This window comes from Dromiciops gliroides, chromosome 6 (genome assembly GCF_019393635.1).
Source record: "Dromiciops gliroides isolate mDroGli1 chromosome 6, mDroGli1.pri, whole genome shotgun sequence".
Classification (NCBI taxonomy): Eukaryota; Metazoa; Chordata; class Mammalia; order Microbiotheria; family Microbiotheriidae; genus Dromiciops; species Dromiciops gliroides.
In genome coordinates this window covers 121,812,489-121,836,370 of record NC_057866.1, presented here as the reverse complement: position 1 = coordinate 121,836,370, position 23,882 = coordinate 121,812,489, and the positions used below count along the sequence as shown (strand labels likewise).

Genomic DNA, 23,882 nt, shown 5'->3' with positions numbered 1-23,882 from the left:
TAACAATGCATTTAACAACTGAAGATTATTTCTTTTTTAAAGGATAAAATCACAAAAGACATTTTTGTCAAGAAGTGGCTTGAGTTTAAGTTCTAGGTAAGACCAGAACCCCTAAAAATCACCCTTGCTACATATACTGGATAGTCTTCCCTTCTGTGGGAAGAGATTGCTTTGGTGATCACAGTTAAATTCAACTTAATGAACGTTTACTGAGCACCCACTATGTGCCAGGCACTATTGCTAGGAATAATGGGAATAAAGACAACACCTCAAAATTCCTTGAGCTGAAATAATTTACATAATACTGAAGGGGAAACAATATGTAAGTGAAAACAAAATAAATAAAAACAAAAAAATATATAAAAAGCAAATTCAAAGTAATTTTGATGTGAGAAATGATCTCTAACAACAAGGGGGATCTGGAAAGGCCTCCCCTAAAGTGATATTGGAGTCATGCATTGAAAGGAGTCGTGTCCATATTATTTGGAGAAAGAAAATTATTTGAAACTTTTTATAATGAACCAAAAAGCAGAACTGGTGTTGCACATGCATTATTTGGGCATAACAAAAGAAGTATATCTCCCTTTCTGGTGCAGAAAGACCAAAGTAAAATCGATTTGATTCACTGAACATTGCATATGATTTTAGTCTGGAGTTATGTAGGATATCTGTAATAATCGCCATCACAATTTCTTTTTTGTAGGTTGAAGATCTGACCTGTATTCAAGTCATTAGGATAACGTTAGCTCAGGATAGGGGCAGGAGAGGTGTAACGCTTACTGTATATCCAGAGATGAATGACTTTTCTGGGTATCCTCAGGCCCATTATCTACTCTGTTTTTATTATGTACAAAATAATCTTTAAATTTAGATTGTCCCTCAGGGACATGTCACATATTCAGCATTAAAAAGATCATGTATGAATGTCCATACATATCTGACTTATTCCATAAAATTATAAGAAAATATAATGTACTTCAGAATTGAATGCAGATGGCTATCATTAGCGAAGTCTTAGAGTCAACATTCAGAATCACATGCATTGCATCAGTATAAGGAAATGAATGAGATAAGATTGCTATGGGTTTCTTAATTGTAATATTTTAAAAGATGTGTTGTCTTGTTCTCTTGTTAACTTGCATGCATATGCACTGTGTTCCTAAGTACCAGCTCAGGTGAAGGAAGGATAATGATGATTTGATTGCGGTTATTATCATCCATTTCTAAATCCTCAAATGCTGGCTCATGAAAATCCTTCTCCGGCAAGCACACGGAACCAGTCCTTATCCTTGGAATTCTACAGGGAACTAATTTTTTTTTTGTGGTTGTTTGGTGGAGGGGGAGGGGAAGTGTGAGATGTGAAATTTATTCTTAAAGAACTGGGTGCCTGAAACTTGACAATGTCTGGATTTCCAGGATGTGTCTGTTTGTTTGACATGGATAAGCTGCTGACTTAAAGGATTCTGAGAACCATTGGGAGGAACGCAATTATAGACGCAACAGCCAAAGGTAAGGTGCATACTTGTAAAATCCAGAAATGAATACGAGTGCACTTGGTTGTTCTGATGTGTTCAGAGGTGTTGGGACATTCTTTTACCCATTTAAATTCTATCCCCCCTTCTCCTGCTGTGCTCCCTCCCCACCCCACCCGCCTCCCCCAGCACATTTTCTGAGCATAATAGGCTATCTATCAGTGCTCTATCCTTACTGACTTCACCAAATACTTATTTCATTTGCTGAATATAATCATTCTATTTGCCACAGATATTGAGGGAATGTTCTCCCAGTGACAACTTTAGAGTATTGCTATCATCAGGAGGAGTTCTCTATTCAGGGCTATAAAACTTTCAGTTCTAGGGTTTGCCAGGTGCTCTCAGAAGTTATTACTCAGTATTTTGAAGCATGATGACAGTCTGATGCAAAATCATAGGATCATTAATTTAGAGCTGGAAATAACCTAAGAGATCATCTAGTCCAACCCCCTCATTTTAAAAATGGGGAAACTGAGGAACCAAGAGTAGTTAAGTGATGAGCCTAGGTCATACAGGTATCAAGTGATATAGCTGAGATCTGAACCTAGGTCCTCATAAATGTGGCTTTCTTATGGAAGGTGGGGTTTTTTAAAGAAGTTTTTATTATTATCTTTTGTTCCTGTATCACAGTTATTTTCAAATACTTTATTTCCCTTCCTCAGAGAGCCATCCTTCATAACAAGGAATAAAAAAGAGAAAAAGAGACAGTTCAACAAAACTAAACAATACATCAATTGAATAGGACAATATATGCAATTTTCCATATCCATAACTAGCTCCTCATTAGATTGTAAACTTCTGGAGAACAGGGACTGTCTTTTGCTTTTCTTTGTATTCTGGGTACTTAGCACAATACTTGGCAGACAGTAGACACTTGATAAATTTGAAATAACTGATTGACTGACTACAGACCCTGGAGAGAAAGGATGTAGCCAGAAATAGTCATGCTGTTTATTTTAGCACAGGGAAACATTGTGCACCCAGATAATTCTGCAAAGAAGGGAAAGAGATGCATTTTCTTCTTCTTCAGGGCCAAGGTTGATCATTATAATTATACAGTATCGAGTGTTTTTTGTTCTTTGCATTTACATTATTATAGTCATTATGTTCATTTTTTTTTTGTGCTGGCTCTGCTTACTTTACTTTGTATCAGTTCATATCTGTCTTCCCATGCATCTCTGTATTCTTCACATTCGTGATTTATCATAGTGTAGTAATATTCCTTTATATTCAAGTACCACAATTTATTTAGCTATTTCTCAGTTGATGAATATCTTCATGATTTCCAGTTCTTTTCTGCTACCAAAGTGCTATTTTAATGTTTTGGTGCAAATGGGAACTTTCTCTCTTTCACATCCTTGGGGTTTATGTCCAGAAGTAGAATCTCTGCATCAAAGAGTACAGATATTTTAGTCAATTTTTGTTTTGTTTTAGCACAGTTCCTAATTACTTTCCAGAATAGTAAGACTGATTCACAGCTCAACCAAATGTGTATTAGGGTGTTTATCTTTCTATGACACCTTCCAACATTGACAATTACTATCTTTTGTCATCTTTGCCAATTTGGTGGGTATGAGGTGAAACCTTAGAGTTGTTTGATTTGCATTTCTCTAATTTTTTAGTGGGATGGAGCAGTCTTTTATATGGTAGTTTATAATTTGCTGTTCTTTTTTTTTTTTTAATTGTGGGGCAATGGGGGTTAAGTGACTTGCCCAGGGTCACACAGCTAGTAAGTATCAAGTGTCTGAGGCCAGATTTGAACTCAGGTACTCCTGAATCCAGGGTTGGTGCTTTATCCACTATGCCACCTAGCCGCCCCCAATTTGCTGTTCTTTTGTGAACAGTTTGTTCCTATCCTTTGATCACTTATCCACTGGGGATTGGCTCTTAGTCTTAAATACTTATGTTAGTTCGCTACATATCTGGGATATCAGGCCTTTCTTAGAAGTATTTGATGCATGGATTTTCCCCAATTTACATCTTCCCTTCTTATCTTAGTTGTGCTGATTTTGCATGTGGAAAATTTGTCAATTTTCTATAATTGAAGTTAGCTGTTTCATATTTTTGTTTTATATTGTTTACATAAAGTTAAAAATTCTCTTCCTGTCCTTTGACAAGGACATATCTGAGAAAGATTTCAGCCTTTCTTCATAAGGTGACAAGTCACCCAACACCTGAGACAGGTTTCTGATGTGCCATTTGACACGTTTTCATAGCATTGCAATGTCCCTTTTTGTATCTGTCAGAGTTTCAGTTTGCCTGTGGAAGTGTCAGAAGAAATATTGCTCTGTCACATTTTGCTGAAAATAATAGCCTCATAAGTGGTTACAGTTTTGGAATGGGAAGCATAAACAGGAAAAAAAAACCCTTAATTAACTTTATGGTTGAATGAAAAGTATATGGGATGTAGAGTTAGAAGTCTAAGGTTTGAATCCTAGTTCTCCTCCTTACTATCTGTGTACCCTTGGACAGTTTTTTCGGATAGTTTACTTCTCTATGCCTCCATTTGTAAAATAAGAAGATTAAGTGACCTTTAAATTTTTTTTCTGACTCTAAATCCCATAACTCTTATAGGCTCTGACTCTCATTAACTAACGTTTTGGTTAGGTAGTAGATAAGAGTCTTAAAATGAAATGCATGGCTTCAGAAAAATGTCATGACTTGGGAAACTAAGAGTACTTTACATTTATAAAGTACTTAACAGTTTTCAAACCACTTTCACATATGCAAAATCATTTGATTGTCAGAACAACCCATTGAAGTAGGGAGAAATGATTACATCCATTTTATAAGTGTTATAAAGGTTCAGAGAGATGAAATGACTTATTCTTGGTTACTCTTTTAGGAAACGGCAGCAATAGTACAAGAATTTAGATCTTCTGACCCCTGTACTTTTCTGAGCTCTATATACAGTGGCCTTTCTGCCACATAGAAAATGTTCTATAAGGGGGCAGCTAGGTGGCACGGTGGATAAAGCACTGGCCTTGGATTCAGGAGGACCTGAGTTCAAATCCGACCTCAGACACTTGACACTTACTAACTGTGTGACTTTGGGCAAGTCACTTAACCCCAACTGCCTCACACACACACACACACAAAATGTTCTATAGACAAAAATAACAGATTCATAAAGGAGTTTCTACAACTTTTCCTCAATGAACATTGCTAAATCTTTTTTTTTATGAGATATTTTATTTTTTCCGTTACATGTAAAGATAGTTCTCAACTTTTGTTTATACATGCTTTACAATTTCAGATTTTTCTCCCTCCCTCCCCTCCCTCCCCCCTCCCCTAGTGTGAGATTTAAAATTGGATATTAGATCATAAATCTCCCCTACTTAACCTTTCCCTTAATTTATCTCCCAAACTAGTAAATGGAAGCAGCTTTTGGTTTTCTAGATAGACCTTTTTATTTATAGTTATGATAGTCACAAGGTGATGTTGATTAGAAGGATAGGAAAGTAGAAACACAATACAAATCGTCTTAAGTCTAAGCTTAGTCTATATTCCTTATAAAAACTCACCAAACCGAAAAAAGGCCACCTTTGGAGAGAGAGTCTGTGCCGCGCCGTCAGGAGTCCCGCCAAGCAGGCAAAAAAAAAGGCTCCTCTCCTACTCTCCATCCCGGAAGTCCAAAAAACCCGGCAGGCAGTCTGACATGCGCAGCAGGCGCACTGTACCCGGCAGGCAGTCTGACATGCGCAGCAGGCAGACTGTTCATCTCCTCCCCAAAAGGGTGGTCCTTGAAAAACTGGCGTCTTTCAGTTATCCTAACCGACTGTTAAAAACTTTCATATTTTACCACACTAGACAGCAGGTAATCTGATATAGGTTATATCTATATATCTCTATACATATACATATAGATATATATATACACACACATATATATACACATAATAACATTAATCCTATTTCTGCATTAATCCTGTTACAAGAGAAAGAATCAGAGCAGTGATGCAAAACCTCAAAATAGAAAAAAAAAAACAACAGCACCCAAAACAAAAGAAATAATATGGTTCAATCAGCATCTATACTCCACAGTTCTTTCTTTCTTTTTTTTTCTTGGATTTGGAGATCCTCTTCTATCATGAGTTCCCTGGAACTCTTCTGTACCATTGCATTGGTGAGAAGAATATAGTCCATCACAGTAGGTCAACACTCAATGTTGATGATACTGTGTACAATGTTCTTCTGGTTCTGCTCATCTCACTCATCATCAGTTCAGAACATTGCTAAATCTTAAGAAAGAACTCTAGTTCTGGGATTAAATGTTAAGATTATTCAGTGCTAGAAAATAATTGTATCTAAACTAGTGTACTGGCACAAATTGCTTATAAACTGGGTAATTAATTATGCAGCTGTATACAGCATACCCTGTGTTAACTTTTCTTGTGATTATCATGATTGATTTCCTACATGCCCTTAGGGCTAACAGCTATGGAGGAGGGATGTGGGGATGGAAGGAGGAGGGTAATCTGACCAATCAGAGTATCATAAATGCATTCTTAATGGTATCTGAATTGCCTTATCATTATGCACTCAGCCCTTAACCAGAAACTAGCATACCACTGGGGGAGATATCTAGCTCCACCATTGTTCACAAGAAACCTAGAGGATGAGAAATACAAATACAGGGATACAAATCCCTGTTTTCCTGGCTGCCTTCTCATAGGTCATTATGATGAGAAAGATATATAGTCAAGTCCAGGTGAAAGAAAACACCTGGGAAAACTCTAGCAATGTAGCCACACTCTTTGTATGCCCTGGAAGTTATTTACATGCATCTGATCCACTACAAACATTCTGCCAAGGTTATTATTTGCCCTTTCTATTCCTTAAATGCTAACTGTAGTGTAGGTACATTCTCACACTGCTATGTCACCTACAAAGTTGCTCACAATTTTAATTCCTATTGGATAGTTTTCTCTAAGCATTGTACTCACACCCTCTGTCAGTGGTTCTTAACAACTTTTTGCATCAAAGACCCCTTTGGCAGTCTAGTGACACCTATGGACCCCCTCTCAAAAGAATGTTTTCCAATGAATAAAATAAAATACATAGGATTACAAAGTAAATCAGATATATTGAAATAAAGATATAATTTTTTTTTCCATTCAAGTTCATGGATACTCTGAAATCTATCCATAGACTCCTTCAGAGTCCATGGATTCTCAGTTAAGAACCCCTGCTTTAGTTAGAGGCATATATAATATGTATTCTTTTAAAGTTCAACTCATATGCCATCTTCTCCATCGAAATTTTCTTGATGCCTTTAGTCTATGATCTTTCCCCTATGGACTTAGACCTCTTATAGGCTTTATTTTGCATTTATGAAAGTATAGATCCTTCTCCTAGATTGTGAGTTCTGGGATATGTTTCAGCTTATCTTTGTCCAACATATGTCTAGCTATTGACTTTTGGACAACTATAATTTCAGTATTTTAGTCTATAATTTTCTATGACTTGGAGACCTACAGCAAAACTAAAAGTGTACGGGTGTTAAAAATAAAAGTGGATTTTGAGGGTGAAGCCAAAATGGCTGAGTAGCAGAAATATGTTGAACTCTTCCTATCCCAACTCCTTCAAAGGGATCTAGAAACACACAAGACTGACTCCTGATTGGGAAATCCAAGAAAAAATAGTTTTTTTTTCCAGCCCATGTCAATAAAGGACAACAGATGGAGAGGTCGGTGTATTGTAACAAACTCATTATTTTTTAAAATAATATTTTTCCCAATTAAATGTAAAAAAAAAAATTAACACCTGTTTTTAAAATTTTTGAGTTCCAGATTCTCTCTTTCTTCTTTTCCTCCCCTCTCCCTGAAATGATAAGCAATTTGATATAGGTGATACATGTGTGATCATGCAAAGTATCTTTCCATATTATAGACTATAAACTTCTTGAGAACAGTGACTGTCTTTTGCCTTTCTTTGCATTCCCAGTGCTTAGCACAGTGCCTGATAGGTAGTAGACACATAATAAATGCTAGTTGACTAAATGAGTGATTGACCAAAGACCTTAGGGAGAAAGAATTTATCCAGAAATAGCCATACAATTCATTATAGCTCAGGGAGAGACTGTGTACCAGGGCAAGAAAGAGGTCCATATCAAGCTAGAAGGGTCAAGACTTGTGTAGGATGCAGGAATAGATGCAAATTGGTGTTTATGTTACTTGTTAGCCAGTTCTAAGTCACAGCTGCAGGGTAGACTGAGGAAGGGATCTATACCTAGGGATAGCATTCCAAGGTGAGGAATGGTTATAGGCCTTTTACTCTGTACTGGCGGAGAGGCAAATTCAGAAGCAAACAGAAGCTGCATGACTCAGCCTAGTAGGATCTCTGTTCCAGCTCCCAGCCAAGTCTGAAGCCTAAACCAGAACAGGAAACTCAGACCAAAGGAGTGTCTATAATTTTAAAACTCTGAATCAGCAGAGCTCTTCAGTTGGCTGATAATGACTGAATCCCACAGTAGTCTATTGTAACACCCATTGGGGCAAGTCCACAGGCATGTTGCTTGAATACAAACTAGTTCAGGAACTTGTAGAAATCTGATCATGATAGCAGAAATCAGACTTTCCCCTGGGCCAGTTCATTTTGGGAGCACCAAAAGCTTGTAGGCCCCCAGTCTGAGATCCTAGAATAATACTATACTCCATACCCCAAGAAAGCAATATCAGGACCAGATCATCATTTCTTCCAAAGGAATAAAGTCTGATGTGAGGAAAAAAGGCTAGAAAAATTAGCAAACAAAAAGAATTCCACCACAAAAAGTCATTATGGTCGGAAAACAAACCCAGAAGAGAATGACTCCAAAATAGTTACAAGCAAAGCCTCAAAGAAAGACATAGCTTGGGCACAAGTTCAACTAGAGTTACTGGAATGGATGAAGCAAAAGTTTTCAAAGAGATTTTTAAAATGTTTTTTTAAAATGAAGTGAGAATAACAGAGGGGGAAAAAGTGGAAAATTAATGAGAGCAATAGAAGAAAGCTTGTCACAAGAAATACAAAACTTGGCTCAGGCAAAAAATTTTATAAAAATTAGAATTGGCCCAAATAGAAGCTAATGACTAGATGAGACAATAAGATATTAAAACAAAGTCAAGGGGCAGCTAGGTGGCGCAGCGGATAGAGCACTGGCCCTGGATTCAGGAGGACCTGAGTTCAAATCCAGCCTTAGACACTTAACACTTACTAGCTGTGTGACCCTGGGCAAGTCACTTAACCCCAATCGCCTCAACAACAACAAAAAAGTCAAAAGACTGAAAAAAAATGGGGAAAAATATAAGGTATCTCATAGCAAAAAGAAATGACTTGGAAAACATCAAGAGAGGAGATAATAAGAAGAATCATTGGACTACCTGAAAATTCAAATGGGCAACCTGCCTAAAAAAAATAATCTAGTCATAATACTTCAAGAAATAATAAAAGAAAACTTCCCAGATCTCCTAGAACCAGAGGGCAAAATAGAACTTGAAAGTGTAATGGGGAAATGGCTTACAGGTTTGGGTTAGGGGTAGCGATTCTTAGGAATTCCTCTTTAAAGAATTACACCCATGGGGCAGCTAGATGGCACAGTGGATAGAGCACCGGCCCTGGAGTCAGGAGTACCTGAGTTCAAATCCGGCCTCAGACACTTAACTAGCTGTGTGACCCTGGGCAAGTCACTTAACCCCAATTGCCTCACTAAAAAAAACAAAAAAAAAAAAAAAAAAGAATTACACCCTCTTGCACACAAAAGTAGTTAGAATAAGGTGCTAGTTTATTTAGGGGCAAGGGAAGGGAAGGGGGGAGGGAAGGGAAACCATGACAGACATCTTTGGACTTCTCATGGGGAGATAAATACAAAGCATGTGGCTCGGAGGTACCAATCTCCTCGAGCAGGAGACTGGTAGGTACTTTTATAGAAGACTGATGGGGAGAGGGGTCACCATTTGACTGTGGAAAGTTCCTTTAGTGAGGGAGGACCCCCCCACTGGTGGTAGCTGGGGGAATTGGGTGAGGAGTGGAGGACCATCCCCCACTGGTAGTGACTAGAGGAATTGGGTAAGGGGTGAATATGGATCCCTCTTCAGGACACAAAGGCTGCAGCCACACCCAAATTTATCTCCCCAGGGTAAGGGAGACCAGAATGAAGGGTGGGAATCTGAAGCTAGCTCAGTCCCATTTGGTTCCGCTTATCTCTTTAGGCTTTATCTGTCCTCTGGTTTAGTTTCTCAAGGAGAAGGTTCCTTGATGTGCCCCAGAGAACTTCTGGGGTGCTCTGCACCCCATGACAAAAGCACCCACTGGTCACCTCCTGAAAGAAACTCCAAGATGAAAACTCCAAGGAATATAATAGTCAAAATGTAGAGCTCCCAGGTCAAAGAAAAAAATGCTGCAAGCAGTCAGAAAGAAAGCCACAAGTCAAGATTGCACATAGTTTAGTAGCCATCACTCTAACGGATCAGAGAACTTGGGATATGATATTCCAGAAGGCAAATAATATGGGTTTATAGCCAAGAATGATATACCCAGAAAAAACTGAGTATAGTTTTACAGAAGAAAAAATTGGCTCTTTAATGAAATAGAGGATTTCCAACCATTCCTGATTAAAAGATGAGAACTATGTAGAGATTTTGAAATACAAATGAGTTAAGAGAAACATAAAAAAGTTAACATGAGCAAACAATAAGGGACTAAATAAAGACAAACTGTTTACATTCTAATATATGGAATTGATATATATGTCCCCTCAGAAACACTGTTTTCAAGAGTAGCAGGGTTAAATTAGAGGGCATGCAAGTGGTTCTGTTTTGTCTTGATCCCAAAAGAAGAATGGAAAGGCAAAAGAAGAGGAATATACTCAGCAGGGAAGGAGGAATGGAAGGGAGAAGAAGGATGGGGGGAATTTTTTTCACACAGTGTGCACAAGTAGAAGCCTATGCGAACAAGCAAGAAATGAGAGGGAATGTGTGACACTTTAACCTCATTCTTATCTCACCTGGTCAAAGGAGAAAAGAATACAAACACAGTTGGGTGGTGAAATACTTGTCATTCAGCAGGGGAACTAGAGTGAAAGGAAAGAAGGGAAGGTGGGGGAATAAAAGGTAGGAGAAAGTAAGGAGAAAGTAGTCCTAAACAAAACCAACTCAGAAGATGCACAGAAATATTTCTAGCAGCTCTTTCTACAGTAGCAAAAGTGAAATACTATTGTGCTATAAGAAATGATGAAGGGGATGGTTTCAGAGGAATCTGGAAAGACTTGTATGTACTGATAAAGACTGAAATTAGAACCAGGAGAACAATTTATTCAATGACAACGTGATAAAGACAAACGACTTTGAAAGACTTAAGAACTCTGATCACTCAGAATTAAGTAGCCATGATGGCAGAGGACTTGATGAAATATGCTACCCAGCTCCTGATAGAGAAGGGAAGGACACAGTAACATATATATATAGTATATAGCCAATGTGAAGAGTTTTCTTTTCTTTCTTTCCTAATTGGGAGAGAGGAAAGTAGGGAGAGAGAAGACAGCTTTTTGCTGGTTTAAAAAATTAATTTAAATAAATTCAGATGGAAAAAAGATGGATTTTATTTTAGGAGTAAACTTGGAATGCTTTGTAATTTCCTGAACATAATCTAGCCTGTTCTGTTCCCTCTGTTCACTTTTAGAAGGAGCACATTGTTTGTCTGCTTTATCTGTCCAAAAAAATATATTTTGTCATATTCTAGACTTTAGGCATTTTAATTAACCATTTGTTATGAGCCATTAATGAAAATGTTTTCTTATATCAGGTAATAAATACATACTGTGATTCAAATAATAGTTTTATTCACTTATCCATATTTTTTTAAAAAACATTCTATGGAAAGCTCAAGAGCTGAAATTTACAATCTTGTCTAAAAAGTAATTTATCTACATTCTTGTTACATTGTTAGTGGGCTGATAGGTCCTTTGTATTTGTAACTCATTAAATCCAGCCTCAGACAAAATCCGGCCTCAGACACTTGATATTTGCTAGTTGTGTGACCTTGGGCAAGTCACTTAACCCTCATTGCCCCACAAAAAAAAAAGAAAGAAAAAAAGTCTTTGTAACTCATGTGTTTTAAATTGACTTCAAAGCTGAAACAATCATGTAAATGCTTACATGTAGAAAATATTATTTTTTAAATCTGGGTTTACATCGAGTGGCTAATTGGGACATAACAAAATTAATAGGTAAAGCATGCAGTAACTGCATAAAAGAATTTTTAGAGTTGTTGGAACTTCTGAAAATTCTCTAGAAAGAACAACTAATTTGGTCTCCAGACACTCATTTTCTTGCAAGATGATACCTACTCAGTACTCCCTGCCCCTTGGGTCCCTCTCTCCTCTTGATTATAGAGGGTGTACATAAGAGAATACCAAGATCCTTTATTTCAGCAGAGGGCCCAGGTAAGATACTTCATAATTTTCCTTCTAGTTGCAGTGCTTTATCATGCCCCTTTATCAGGTACCCTACCTTTCTCCACCCCCTGCCCCTTTACTTTTCAGCTTCTCCCCCCCACCCCCCACATATACTTACTGTGTTGTCTTCACCCATGAGATTGTAAGCTCCTTGAGGGCAAGGACTTTTTGTCTTTCTTTGTACCCCCAGTCTTTAGGGATGAAAATGCCAAATAAGTGTGCACTTAATAAATGTGTATTGACTAACTGATTGACAGTTAGCCAACATTTATTAACCTCTTCCTGTGCACCAGAAGATATGTTAAGCACTAAAAATCCAAATACAAACAAAAAGACAGCTTCTGCCCTCAAAGAGCTTACATTTTTTTTTTGCGGGGCAATGGGGGTTAAGTGACTTGCCCAGGGTCACACAGCTAGTAAGTGTCAAGTGTCTGAGGCCGGATTTGAACTCAGGTACTCCTGAATCCAGGGCCGGTGCTTTATCGACTGTGCCACCTAGCCGCCCCGAAAGAGCTTACATTTTAATGAGAGAAGAGTTGGAGGGGAGAAAAAGTACTCCTGCTGAGCCATGGTAGAGAAAGAAGACCTGAGAGTCAGGAGTGGAGGGTGGAGAAGAATGAAGGAGTAAACATGGTTGGCTTGGGGGCAGCTAGGTGGCATAGTGGATAGAGCACCGGCCTTGGAGTCAGGAGTACCTGAGTTCAAATGAGGCCTCAGACACTTGACACTTAACTAGCTATGTGACCCTGGGCAAGTCACTTAACCCCAATTGCCTCACTAAAAAAAACAACAACCAAAAACATGGTTGGCTTGGGGCCTTCCTTAAAATAGAGAGCACAAGAGGAACTGACCAATCAGAGGATGGGGCCTTGGAGGCAGAGGGATCTTCCAGAGTGAGAAGGCTGCTGGAGAAAGAAATCTGAGTTAAAAGTGAAGCCCAGAGAGGGATCAAGGAGTGAACATGGCTAGCCTGGGCTGTTCCTTAAGATGAAGGATCCAGGAAGTGATATTAAATGTACTCAAAGGAAGAAAACCAAAGGTGTGGAAGGTTAGCAAGGCAATACAATATATTACAATTGGAATCGATGTCCAGTAGACTTTTCTACTTGAAGTTTTCTGTCTCATTTCTTTAAAAACTAACCCAGGTTCTTCTAACTACATAAAACAAAGATTCTAATCAGCTTCAAAATCATCTTTTCTCATATATAGGCTGTGTTGGGGATAAGGAAAAAGGGGAGAAAAGACTTAAACTATTAGAATATTCAAAATAAAGAATTTATGTGGATATTTGGAAAGTCACCAGAGAAATGTCTCATTCTCCCCCCACCCCCCACCCCCAAAGGTATGGAAAACGTTGGAAAAGGAAGTGGGAAGGTAGGATCCTGAAGTCTGGGCCTTCTTTGTCAAGCATTTCTGGTCCAGTCCTCTAATATGAATGATGCCTCATTTTAGCCTCTTCATGGTGCTTTTACTTTGAGCATATTTAGATCTGATCTCTTTCCCTAACCCTTTGATAACAGAGGTTCTGCAGGTTTGCTTTGGGGTATCTGGATGCTCCTTTTATCCTGGGTATAGCCTATACATAGAAGTCCATAACCATTGATCAACTGGTAGTGGTGGGTAGATGCTGGCATCCTAGAAAGATAATGGATGATCTTGGCCCCATTCAAGAAAGCACACAGTATATGGGTGTACAAGTTAGGCTTGTAAGATTTACTTCTGAGTGGTTCCAGTGGTGAGAATGTCCTACAATGTGAAGTCTCAAAATAGACATTTTAATTATTTTAATGTTTTTTTTTCTTGGTAAACATTTAGGCTGAATTATTTTGAGTAGTGGTGAAACTCCTTTTAAGAGCCTCTATATTATTGATAAATATGATCCAATCAGCACAATGTGACCTGCAGTAAGGAGCACATGGGATTATTTACCATAGGGAATCCCTCTTATATTTGGATTTTGCAGGACATTCCTCATCACAGTGGCAAACCATTCTGTGATGAGAAGTTCCCTTAGGGCATCTTCTCTCATCTTTTGCCTTGCTTGATATCATTGTATCTTTTCAAACAAATTTGTTTCTGTTTTTGCATCTATTAAAGAATCTTGTGTGATTTTGACACTTAAATGAGAATCATCTTATTGGAAAAAAGTACTTAAGACTCAATTTTGCTCTCTCAAAATACTTTTCTATTGTCAATAAACAATAAATATGGTGGTATCTTGTATTCTTTGCATTCTTCAGTCAGTTTTGTGATAGAAATATGTGGTCTGCTGTAGATACCATTTTTGAAATATTGACTATTCTTTGCTTCATATTTTTAAAAAACATTTTTGAACATGAATTTGATGAACATCAATAAACAAGAAGATAAAAGAGGATTGTATATGAAGCCATAAATTTCTAGTATATGTAGCTTTTTTTAAAAAAAGTATGTCTTAAAGTAAATAAGATAGTATCAACATTATGTGAGTTGAATGGTTTATAATTCCTGGGGGGGGGGCCCGGAAATTATACTAAATTGCTTTTTAATTGTATCTGGTCCTTAACTGATTATTCTCCTTCTAATGGGTTATGGACCTCTATTAAAATAAAAAAAAATACCTACCCCAATTTTAGTAATTTACTTATGTTATTTTTACTAAATATTATATTGGGCTTTTTACCTGTGAATCTGAGATTATTCTTCCTTTAGTATTCTTAGGAAATTGGGTCACTCTCAGTGGGGACATCTATTTATGTTAATGAGAATTCAACATGCAAATAGATTTAATGGGTTGCCCAATATATACTATGACTCAAACAGATTTAGTGGAAGATTTTTTTGTAGATTTTTTGGAGGGCATATGCTTCTAAATTATACTTGAAACAAGTATTATGTATTACCATTTATAAATAGCATAACAACTAAAATATTTGCTATTTAATAATTACTCATGGCTACATTAAAATCATTCTTTTAAAAATTATGCTGATGGTTACTTTTAAATAGTGATTGAATAATGTAGGGCAAAATTCTTTTTTTAAAAAATGATGTGAAAGAATTACAGTTTTATCTTGAATTGAAGGTCTGTTGCTTAAAATGGTGAGTCAGATATGCCATCATTTGACTCTCATGTTTGGGTGTTGTAGTATGAAAAAAAAATATTTTACACATTTCTCCACATACTGTTATTTTAAATGTTTATCAAGCTAACATGGTCATTTAAAAGAGATTATAATCTGTAAGGGAAATAGATTTTTAACAGCCACTGATATACTAAAATATGATGCTCTACTTTGTGAGCCACAAGTTTTCTTGTTACTGGAAGTGGTCAAAAAGATAGCTGCTGTTATGTTAGTAACCTACAGTGTCCTACAAATTCTACGTGACTAATACATGTTTGGTGAATTGAATTGGATTGTAGAAGGGATTTCTATGTTGAGAGAAAGTTGAATTAGATGACCTCTAAGTGTACTTTGAATTCTAAGATTTTATCATATTCTATGATACCATAATGATTTTTCTGACTTTGTTAAACAAACTAAAAATAACATGAAACACACCATTTCCCTTTAAAGTATACATTTTATAATTAAATCATTCCAGGTCATCTCTCTCTTCTCTCTCTCTCTCTCTCTCTCTCTCTCTCTCTCTCTCTCTCTCTCTCTCTCTCTCAATCAACCAGGACAGCTTGACCCATGTCCAATTCACAGGGTACTTTATTTAACTATGTATATGATTCTGTGGCATTGCTCTCTTTGAAAATTCAGGACCATGACAGGCAGACAAAAACCACATAATATGTTCTATTTAATCATATACAGGAAGATGGCAGAGGAAAGACAGTGAGCTCTTGAACTTAAGTAATCAACCAGGACACTTCAGTGTTTCATTCTGTTTTTTGGTGGGGCAATGAAGGTTAAGTGACTTGCCCAGGGTCACACAGCTAGTAAGTGTCAAGTATCTGAGCCCAGACTTGAACTCAGTTCCTCCTAAATCCAGGGTTGGTGCTTTATCCACTGCACAACCCAGTTGTTTTTTAAACATCTATAATTTTCCAGACTTGTCAGCCTTAGCCATTTATTAAAACCATGCAGAAATAATTCAGACTTCAAATTTCAAACTTCAATTTTTAAAAAAAATTTTCTCAGGACCATTTCATGAGGAGGGTGATGATATTTCATAAAAAAATAGAACATTTTAAAAACAATATAACCACCATCGTTTCATGCACAAAATATTCATATTTGTCTTACTTGATTCATATAATAAAGCTTTCATACTTCCAAATATTCTAATGGAAGTATTGTAAATTTGAATGTTTACAAAATGTTTTACATAGATTATCTCATTTCATCTTCACATCAGCTTTGTGTGGAATAAGTACTTTCAATGCTCAAAGGGATTTGTGACCTTTTTGATTTGGGAGTTCCCAAACTCCCAGATTTATGATACATATCACAACCTGCCCAAACCTGTCTATTTTGTTTGACTCTCATCTGTGTCCTCCCAAAAGTTCACAACAAAAGAAATCCCTGCTTGTCCTAAACTCTGCCCTGGATCTCTACCACAGTAGCAGATGTAGGGCTTAGAGGAACATAGCACCTGTAAGTGCTACAGATTTTTATTATCCCCCTTTTACAAATGAGGAAACTGAGACTCAGAGATGCAATATGGCTTGCCTAATAGAAGTAGAAACTGTCTTTAATGTATGTACAACTATTCGTAGATGGATATTTATAGATTAACGTTCACCATTGTGGACTTGCTATTCATGTATAATTCCAATCACTTTTCCCATCATATTGACTCATTATTTATGTGGATTCTTCATTAATCTCATGGCTCCACTGGACAAGTAGTAAATATCATTTGTTGATAGTGATTATAAAGGTTGTGATTTTTAAAAATTTTGAACTTAATAATAGTCAATAGACAGGAATATTTCAGTATGCAAAGAAGAACAAGAAAGGAGATTGCATAAGAAACTAAAATTTTGTGACATACCATACAGGCTAACTCTCAGGCTATTTTGATATATCTATTATCACCATCTTTGCCAAATGTCTAGAAAGAGTTGTCTATGCTCAGTGCTTCCACATATAATATAACCACTCACTCACCTCTTAACCCCTTGCACTATGATTTTCCTGTCCATCACTTTTTTGGAACAGTTTCCCTCTCAATATCCTCCTGCTAAATCCAGTGGATTTTTTCTTGTCTTCATCCTCACTGATTTCTCTTTAGCATTTGTCTCTGAGTATTTCCTCTGTGTTTTCCCTCTTAAAAGCCTTTCTTCCCTTGACTTCAGTTTTCCTTACTGTGATCGATCTTTTTGTCCTCTGTCTCTTGATATTTTCTCATCCTTTTATCAACCCTTAAAAGTGAGTAGAAGCTAAGATTCTTACAGCACAATAGTATTCCATTACATTCATATACCACAACTTGTTTGGCCATTCCCCAATTGATGGGCATTCCTTCAATTTCCAATTCTTTGCCTCCACAAAGAGAGCTGCTATAAATATTTTCATACATGTGGGTCCTTTTCCCTCTTCTATGAGGGTAGTGGTATTACTGGGTCAAAGGGTATGAACAGTCCCATAACAGTTCCAAATTGCTCTCCTGAATGGTTGGATCAGTTCACAACTCCACCAACAATGCATTAGCGTTTGAATTTTTCCACAGCTTCTCCATATTAGCCAATCTGATAGGTGTGAAGTGGTACCTCAGAGTTGTTTTAATTTGCATTTCTCTAATAAGTAGTGATTTAGAGCATTTTTTTTTCATATGGCAATAGATAGCTTTGATTTCTTCACCTGAAAAGTGCCTGTTTATATCCTTTGACCATTTCTCAATTGGGGAGAAGCTAACATTCTATCCTAGTTAATATTCCCTTCTCTAGATAAACTTTCTTTGGTGATCTCATATATTCTGCGGCAACAGATGAAAGAGATCATCTAATCCAGCCATCTCTTTTTTCAGATGAGGAACCTGAGGCACAGAAAGGTTAAGTATCTTGCCCAAGAAAACACTTATTGAATGTCAAGGATAGTATTTGAATGCAGGTTCTTTGTCTTCAAATTCTGATCACTTTCCACTCTACCATAATGTTTGCAAATGACTCCAAAATCTTCCACTTTTATTTCCATTCTCCCCGTAGCACTACTCTTATATTTCCAATTGTTCTTAGGCTACCTTTGTCTGGATATTCTGCCAAGACCTCAAATGCAAATAAAAATTCCATCTTCCTCTTAAACCTGGTCCTGCTCCTATCTTCTTTATTCCCATTGATGATACTACCAACTTCCCATTCATCCAGATGTATAACCCTGGAGTCATATTTGAGTATTCTTTCTCCTTCAGCTCTACCTCATCCAGTTTCCAAGTTCTAGCAATCCTATGTTTACAATATCTCTCTAATCCAACCTCTTACTATACTATACTATAACTGTCCTAGGTTAGGCTCTTACCACTTCCACCATGAATACTATAATACTCTTCTAATTGGTTTTCTTACCTCCAATTAGTTCCTTCACTAATTTATCCTTTATAACAGATAATCTTCCTAATGTGCTATTCTGATTATGTCATTCTTCTATCCAAAAACTGTCAGTATCCTTCCCATTTTCTACTAAATAAAATATAAACTTCTGGAATTCAGGGACATCCACAATCTGATTCCAGTATATCCTTTCTAGCCTTATTTAATCATATATGCCTTCAAATATTTTAGCAAAGTTGGACTGTCCTCTATCCTTTCCTCTCATTGTATTCTTTCCCACTTCTCTGTGTTCAGGAATATTTTCTTCTCCTTCCCTCCCTAATCTCTCCTTGTTGAAGTCCCATGCCTTTGTTACAATCTAATTTAGTTGCCACTTCTTTGTTTTGTGACAGTCCTCTGGCATAAGGGAGTCCTCCTGAGAGGATGTAGTATTCCCCTATTGACCCTTGCTTTCTATAACTGGGCTTAGAGTGCCATATTCCCATAATATAGTTGTAGCTCTCTGTGGGTTAAGTCCTTATCTAGGTACACAGTTTATGTCTAAGGAAAGGCCTGTGGGTCAGCCATAGAGGTCAGGAAAAATAACCCTTTACTGAGTGCAGACACTGAAAATAACATGTAAAACACTGGGAATCAGTTCAATGCAAAGCCTTATTGCAAACAATGGGGAAGAGGGAGAAGGAGAGAAAAAAAAAAGAGGGCTTGACAACCACTTCAGGCATCCACACCAACATGGAGTATAACTCACATAAAGGCCTCTATGCATTGGGGAGCCCAGGAAGAAGGTTCTCCAATGGAAAAGTGTGCTCTTGCTAGAAGAGAGAGGGTGCCCCAAAGTACCCTTTGGAGAGTAGGGTTCTTATACTCTGATTTTTGGTGGCCCTCTGGTGCTGGCTGATATGCATATTAAAGGTCAGAGCAAAATATTATTTGGGGGGTTATCAGAAAAAAAAAAGATGCTGGTAGACAAAGTATTATTTGGGGGACACAGCTATAGTAAACTTCAAAATTATTATTGTTAGTATTTCCATGAGTGTGTTCTATAAGTTTATAGCCTACATTAAGGGGAAATCATCAGGTCTAATCTTATAATAATAATTTCCATGCAAAGATTCTGTAAGCTACAACCTCTCTTAAGGGGAGACTTTTATGGTGTTCTCAAGACCACCAGGCCCAATCTCATAACACTCCTTCAAAAAACCCACTTTAATCCACCCAACTGAAATGAATATCTTCCTATCTCATGGCTTCTTCAACTTTTTTTGTCATGAACTCTTTTGACTGTCTGGTGAAACCTATTGACCTCTTTCCAGAATAATGTATTTAAAAACATAAAATAAAATACATAGGGTTACCAAGGAAACCAAATGTCAGTGAAATATATATATATATATATATATATATATATATATTTCACACAAGTTCATGGATCCCCTGAAATTTTATCCATAGCCCCATCCATAAACCCCAGTTTAAGAATCCCTTTACCAGGGACAGCTAGGTGGCTAAGTGGATAGAGCACTGGCCCTGGAGTCAGGAGGACCTGAGTTCAAATCCAGCCTCAGACACTTAACACTTACTAGCTGTGTGACCCTGGGCAAGTCACTTAACCCTAATTGCCTCACCAAAACAAAAACAAGAATCCCTTTACCCTCTTCAGATTTCTGACAATACATAGGATCGAACAATATGTGTTTATCACAAATAAGGGTGATTAGAGAGTGTTATAAACACTACCATTAATAATATTTTTAATTATATGGTTTATTTTTCACAAGTGGAATCTCACACAAACCTTGCTTACTTTTTACAAGTGTTACAACTGAAATATTTACCAAAGTGTTTTCATAATCCTGGAACAGGCTGCTTTTTTGAATTTGTGCTGACTATTGACACTATTTAATGTATAAATATAATTTATCATTTGTATTGTAAACAATAATATTTTTATTCTCTCAGGAGAATGGGTAAATAAAAAACCCATGGAGTTTATTGTCTTTCAAGTCCTTACATCATATAAAAACTGACAATATAATGTAGATGTTACATAAACAATAGTACAATAATGTTTTGAAATATCTCCCCAAGTTCTTAGAAGCCTTGACTTCTGAGATAGGTAGTGGCATAGCTATTGATGCCAGAGTATTTACCATTAGGGAAAGTCACAGGCACTATTTGGGGCCCAAAGTCTTAGATGGAGTAACCCAGAATGTGAATGTAGGTATGAGCCTTTTATACAATAAGCACCTTGGATTAGCTGTGAGGGATAATATAATAGGAGTGGAGCATTACACTGTAAGTGAATGTGAAGCTTTAACTATGTAAATCAGGGGAATCAAATAAAATGACCCCTATGTTATATAAACAATCTTGAGGATATAATAGGTCAAGGTACACAGCAATCCTAAAGCCTCAAAACACTGAGAGTATCTCTCATGTAGTTCACACAAAGTAGGTAACCCTTCTCTGGTGTCATTGGTTGTATTTGATAGATAAGTCAGTGACAAGGTGGTATATGATTGAATGCTTAGATGAGTGATGCTTAATGCTATAGGGGTTCAGACATGGCAACATCTACAAGGGCTGAAGTAAATCCCATAAAAGTCTCATGAAAGAGGTGAAAATTGAGCTGGTCTTGAAGATCAGTTAATTTTTGAATGGGAAAAGAAGAAGAAGATAATCTGGATGGGGGGAGTGGTATGATGAAAGGACAAAGTCTGTAGTAATCATGGAGTGTTGAAAGATCAGTGAGAAAACAGTCTTGACTGGAGAGATGGGTTTCTCAGTGTGGAGAGATAGTGGGAAATAAGGTTTTATAGGTAGGATGGGGTCAAAATTAGACAGTTTTGAATGCCAGATCAGGGGATTTGGACTTATAAGCAACCAGGAGCTTGTGGATTCCCTAAAGTCATGCACCAAATGTCTGAATACATCAAAAGCAGGATAGGGTGTCAACAAAATTAGAGCACTTTTATTAGTGTTCTTATTCCATTCTTATCCCATATGCCTTTACACCAATAAGGAGTGTCAGTATCAGAGTCTAGTTCTAATTAATACCCAAGAAACTTTTCCAGCAGATTTCCTGAGTCTATTCCATTTCTGGGAAATTTTTCCCAGACTGATGATCATAGTCACACTGCTATTCTCCCCTTGGGGTAAGAGACAGTGTCTTAATGTGGCACTTTTATTCTACATGTGCTCCCAGCATCACCAGCACTAGCAACATAACTTCTCTGGACCCTGGAATTAAAAGAGACATGCCTATGAGTCAGAAGCACTTTCAAAGATTCCCGGAGATCTTTGTCAAATTCAGGAGAAGTAACATACCTCAGACAACCATGAGCTGAGCAAGAAGTTGGAATGTTGAACCAGGGTGTGAACCTGACACAGTTTCTCAGAAAATAGGAGAGACAATCCCCTGAATGGGAAGGAAGCCTAGAAACTAGGTCCAGGACCCCTCTTGGCATGGTGTCTTTGAGAGCCACTGGGGCTACCTAAAATCTTCATCTGCAAATCCTGAATGTTTCAGTATTGGGATGAACTGACATTTAGCAAAGAAATGTCAGAGGACATGCTAATGGAAACAAAGGGCCAACACATGTCTGTTTTTTTGTTAAAGAATTATTACCAAACACAGAGTAGAGTAAAATCAGATCCCATTGAAAGTCTGACCTCAAACACCACAGACTTGTACTGATTCCAGATCAAGTATAGAACAGTGGGTTAATGTGATCTTAATGAGAAATGCTTCCTAACACTGACAGATGTTATATTCATTAAGTATTCATTCAGAGCAAATAGATGCCAATTCTTTCTCTAGCTTGATCTCTCTCATACACAGGGAGCTAAATTTCAAAAGGAAATTAGCATATGGGAGAAGATGATGCAAGGGTATAGAAGAAAATGAAAAGTATGTCCACAATGCGTGAGGAAACCAGCAGGGTTTTAGACATAAACAAGATAAGCTCCTGTGTGTGTTTTGCACAACATATACAAGTTTCAATTTGTTATTGCTATGGTTATGGCAATGTCACACAGACCTCTCATGAATTCCTGTCGAAGACAATGAATGTTCTGGTGCTACGTAGAGTTCTTGGGAGAAGAATTAATATGAATTAATGAATAATGAATTAATTATGAATTGACATGAATTAGAGCTGGTCTTGGTTTCAGGAAGATCTGGGTTCAGATTTTGCCTCTGAAACATACTAGCTGTAGGACCATGGGTAAAGCACATAACCTCTCAGTGGTCCAAGTGACTTTCTCAGACCATAAGTTATGTGCAGAAAAGGAATCAAAAGGGCTATGTTAGGGGGCAGCTAGGTGGTGCAGTGGATAAAGCACCAGCCCTGGATTCAGGAGGATCTGAGTTCAAATCCAGCCTCAGACACTTGACACTTACTAGCTGTGTGACCCTGGGCAAGTCACTTAACCCTCATTGTCCCGTCGGCCCCCCCCCCCCGCCCCAAAGATCTATGTTAGTCATTCTATAGGTAAAAACATGATTTTAATTTGTCCATTTATAATTTGTTAATTTACAAATGATAATTGATGGGATTTAATTTTAGCTTTCAGCATTTTGACTTTGACAGTGAGCTTCCCTAAAATAACAGAGAGACAGAGAGATAGATTCATTGTTACCCTTTTTTTACAAAAAGCATCATTTGTTCTCTATTCTTTACGGGACAAAGTTCAAACTCATGCCCGTCACTGAAAGCTCTCTACAATCTATCCCCCAGTGTAACATTTCCAGACATATACTGTATCCAGTCACAACCAATCCTATATGAATCTTCCCCTCTAGCTGCACCATTCTATTTACTTCTGTCAGGAAAAGGCTTTGAACTTTCCTACCTCTGTGTCTTTGTTCACCCATTCTCCTCAAAAAGTCTTTATTTCTCCTCTCCATCTGTTGTAATCTACTTATCTTTCAAGACATAGCTAATCTGATCGTGACTACCATAGCTGGAAGTATTCTGTCTTTTTCTCAATCTCTCTGTCTCTGTCTCTTTCTGTCTCTCAATCTCTGACTCTTTCTCTGTCTGCCTCTCGAACTCCCGCAACATTTATTTGTTGCCATATTGTTTGCTTGTTACTTGTATTGATTATTTTTATTATGTGTATATATTTCTTCTGACTCAACTAAATTACATATTTACAGCCACATTGTATATGAGAGACAATATGTTGTAATGGAAAGAGCCGACATCTTTGAGTCAGAAGATCTAGGTTTGAGTAGCAGCTCTTACATTTATTGAAAGCATCTCTCTAAGTAAATCATTCAGTTACCCTGAGTCTCAGTTTCCCCATCTCTAAGATGGAAACAATAGCTGTACTGCTTGGGAGAAGTAGCTTGGCATAGTGGCTAGAGATCCAGCCTGTGATTCAGGAAGACCTGAGTTCAACTCCTGTCTCTGACACATACTGCCTTTGTGAC

The 23,882-nt window shown here is 37.4% G+C and overlaps 1 protein-coding gene across 1 annotated transcript in view; it reads left to right on the top strand.

Moving 5' to 3' along the window:
- Positions 1-1,379: 1,379 nt before the first annotated feature.
- The window catches only part of CNGA1 (cyclic nucleotide gated channel subunit alpha 1), a 45,414-nt gene continuing 22,911 nt past the window's right edge, over positions 1,380-23,882 (top strand). Inside the window, exon 1 of the mRNA XM_043972642.1 lies at positions 1,380-1,509. The gene's annotated coding sequence lies outside the window, so the exon portion shown is untranslated. The remainder of the gene's footprint in view (positions 1,510-23,882) is intronic.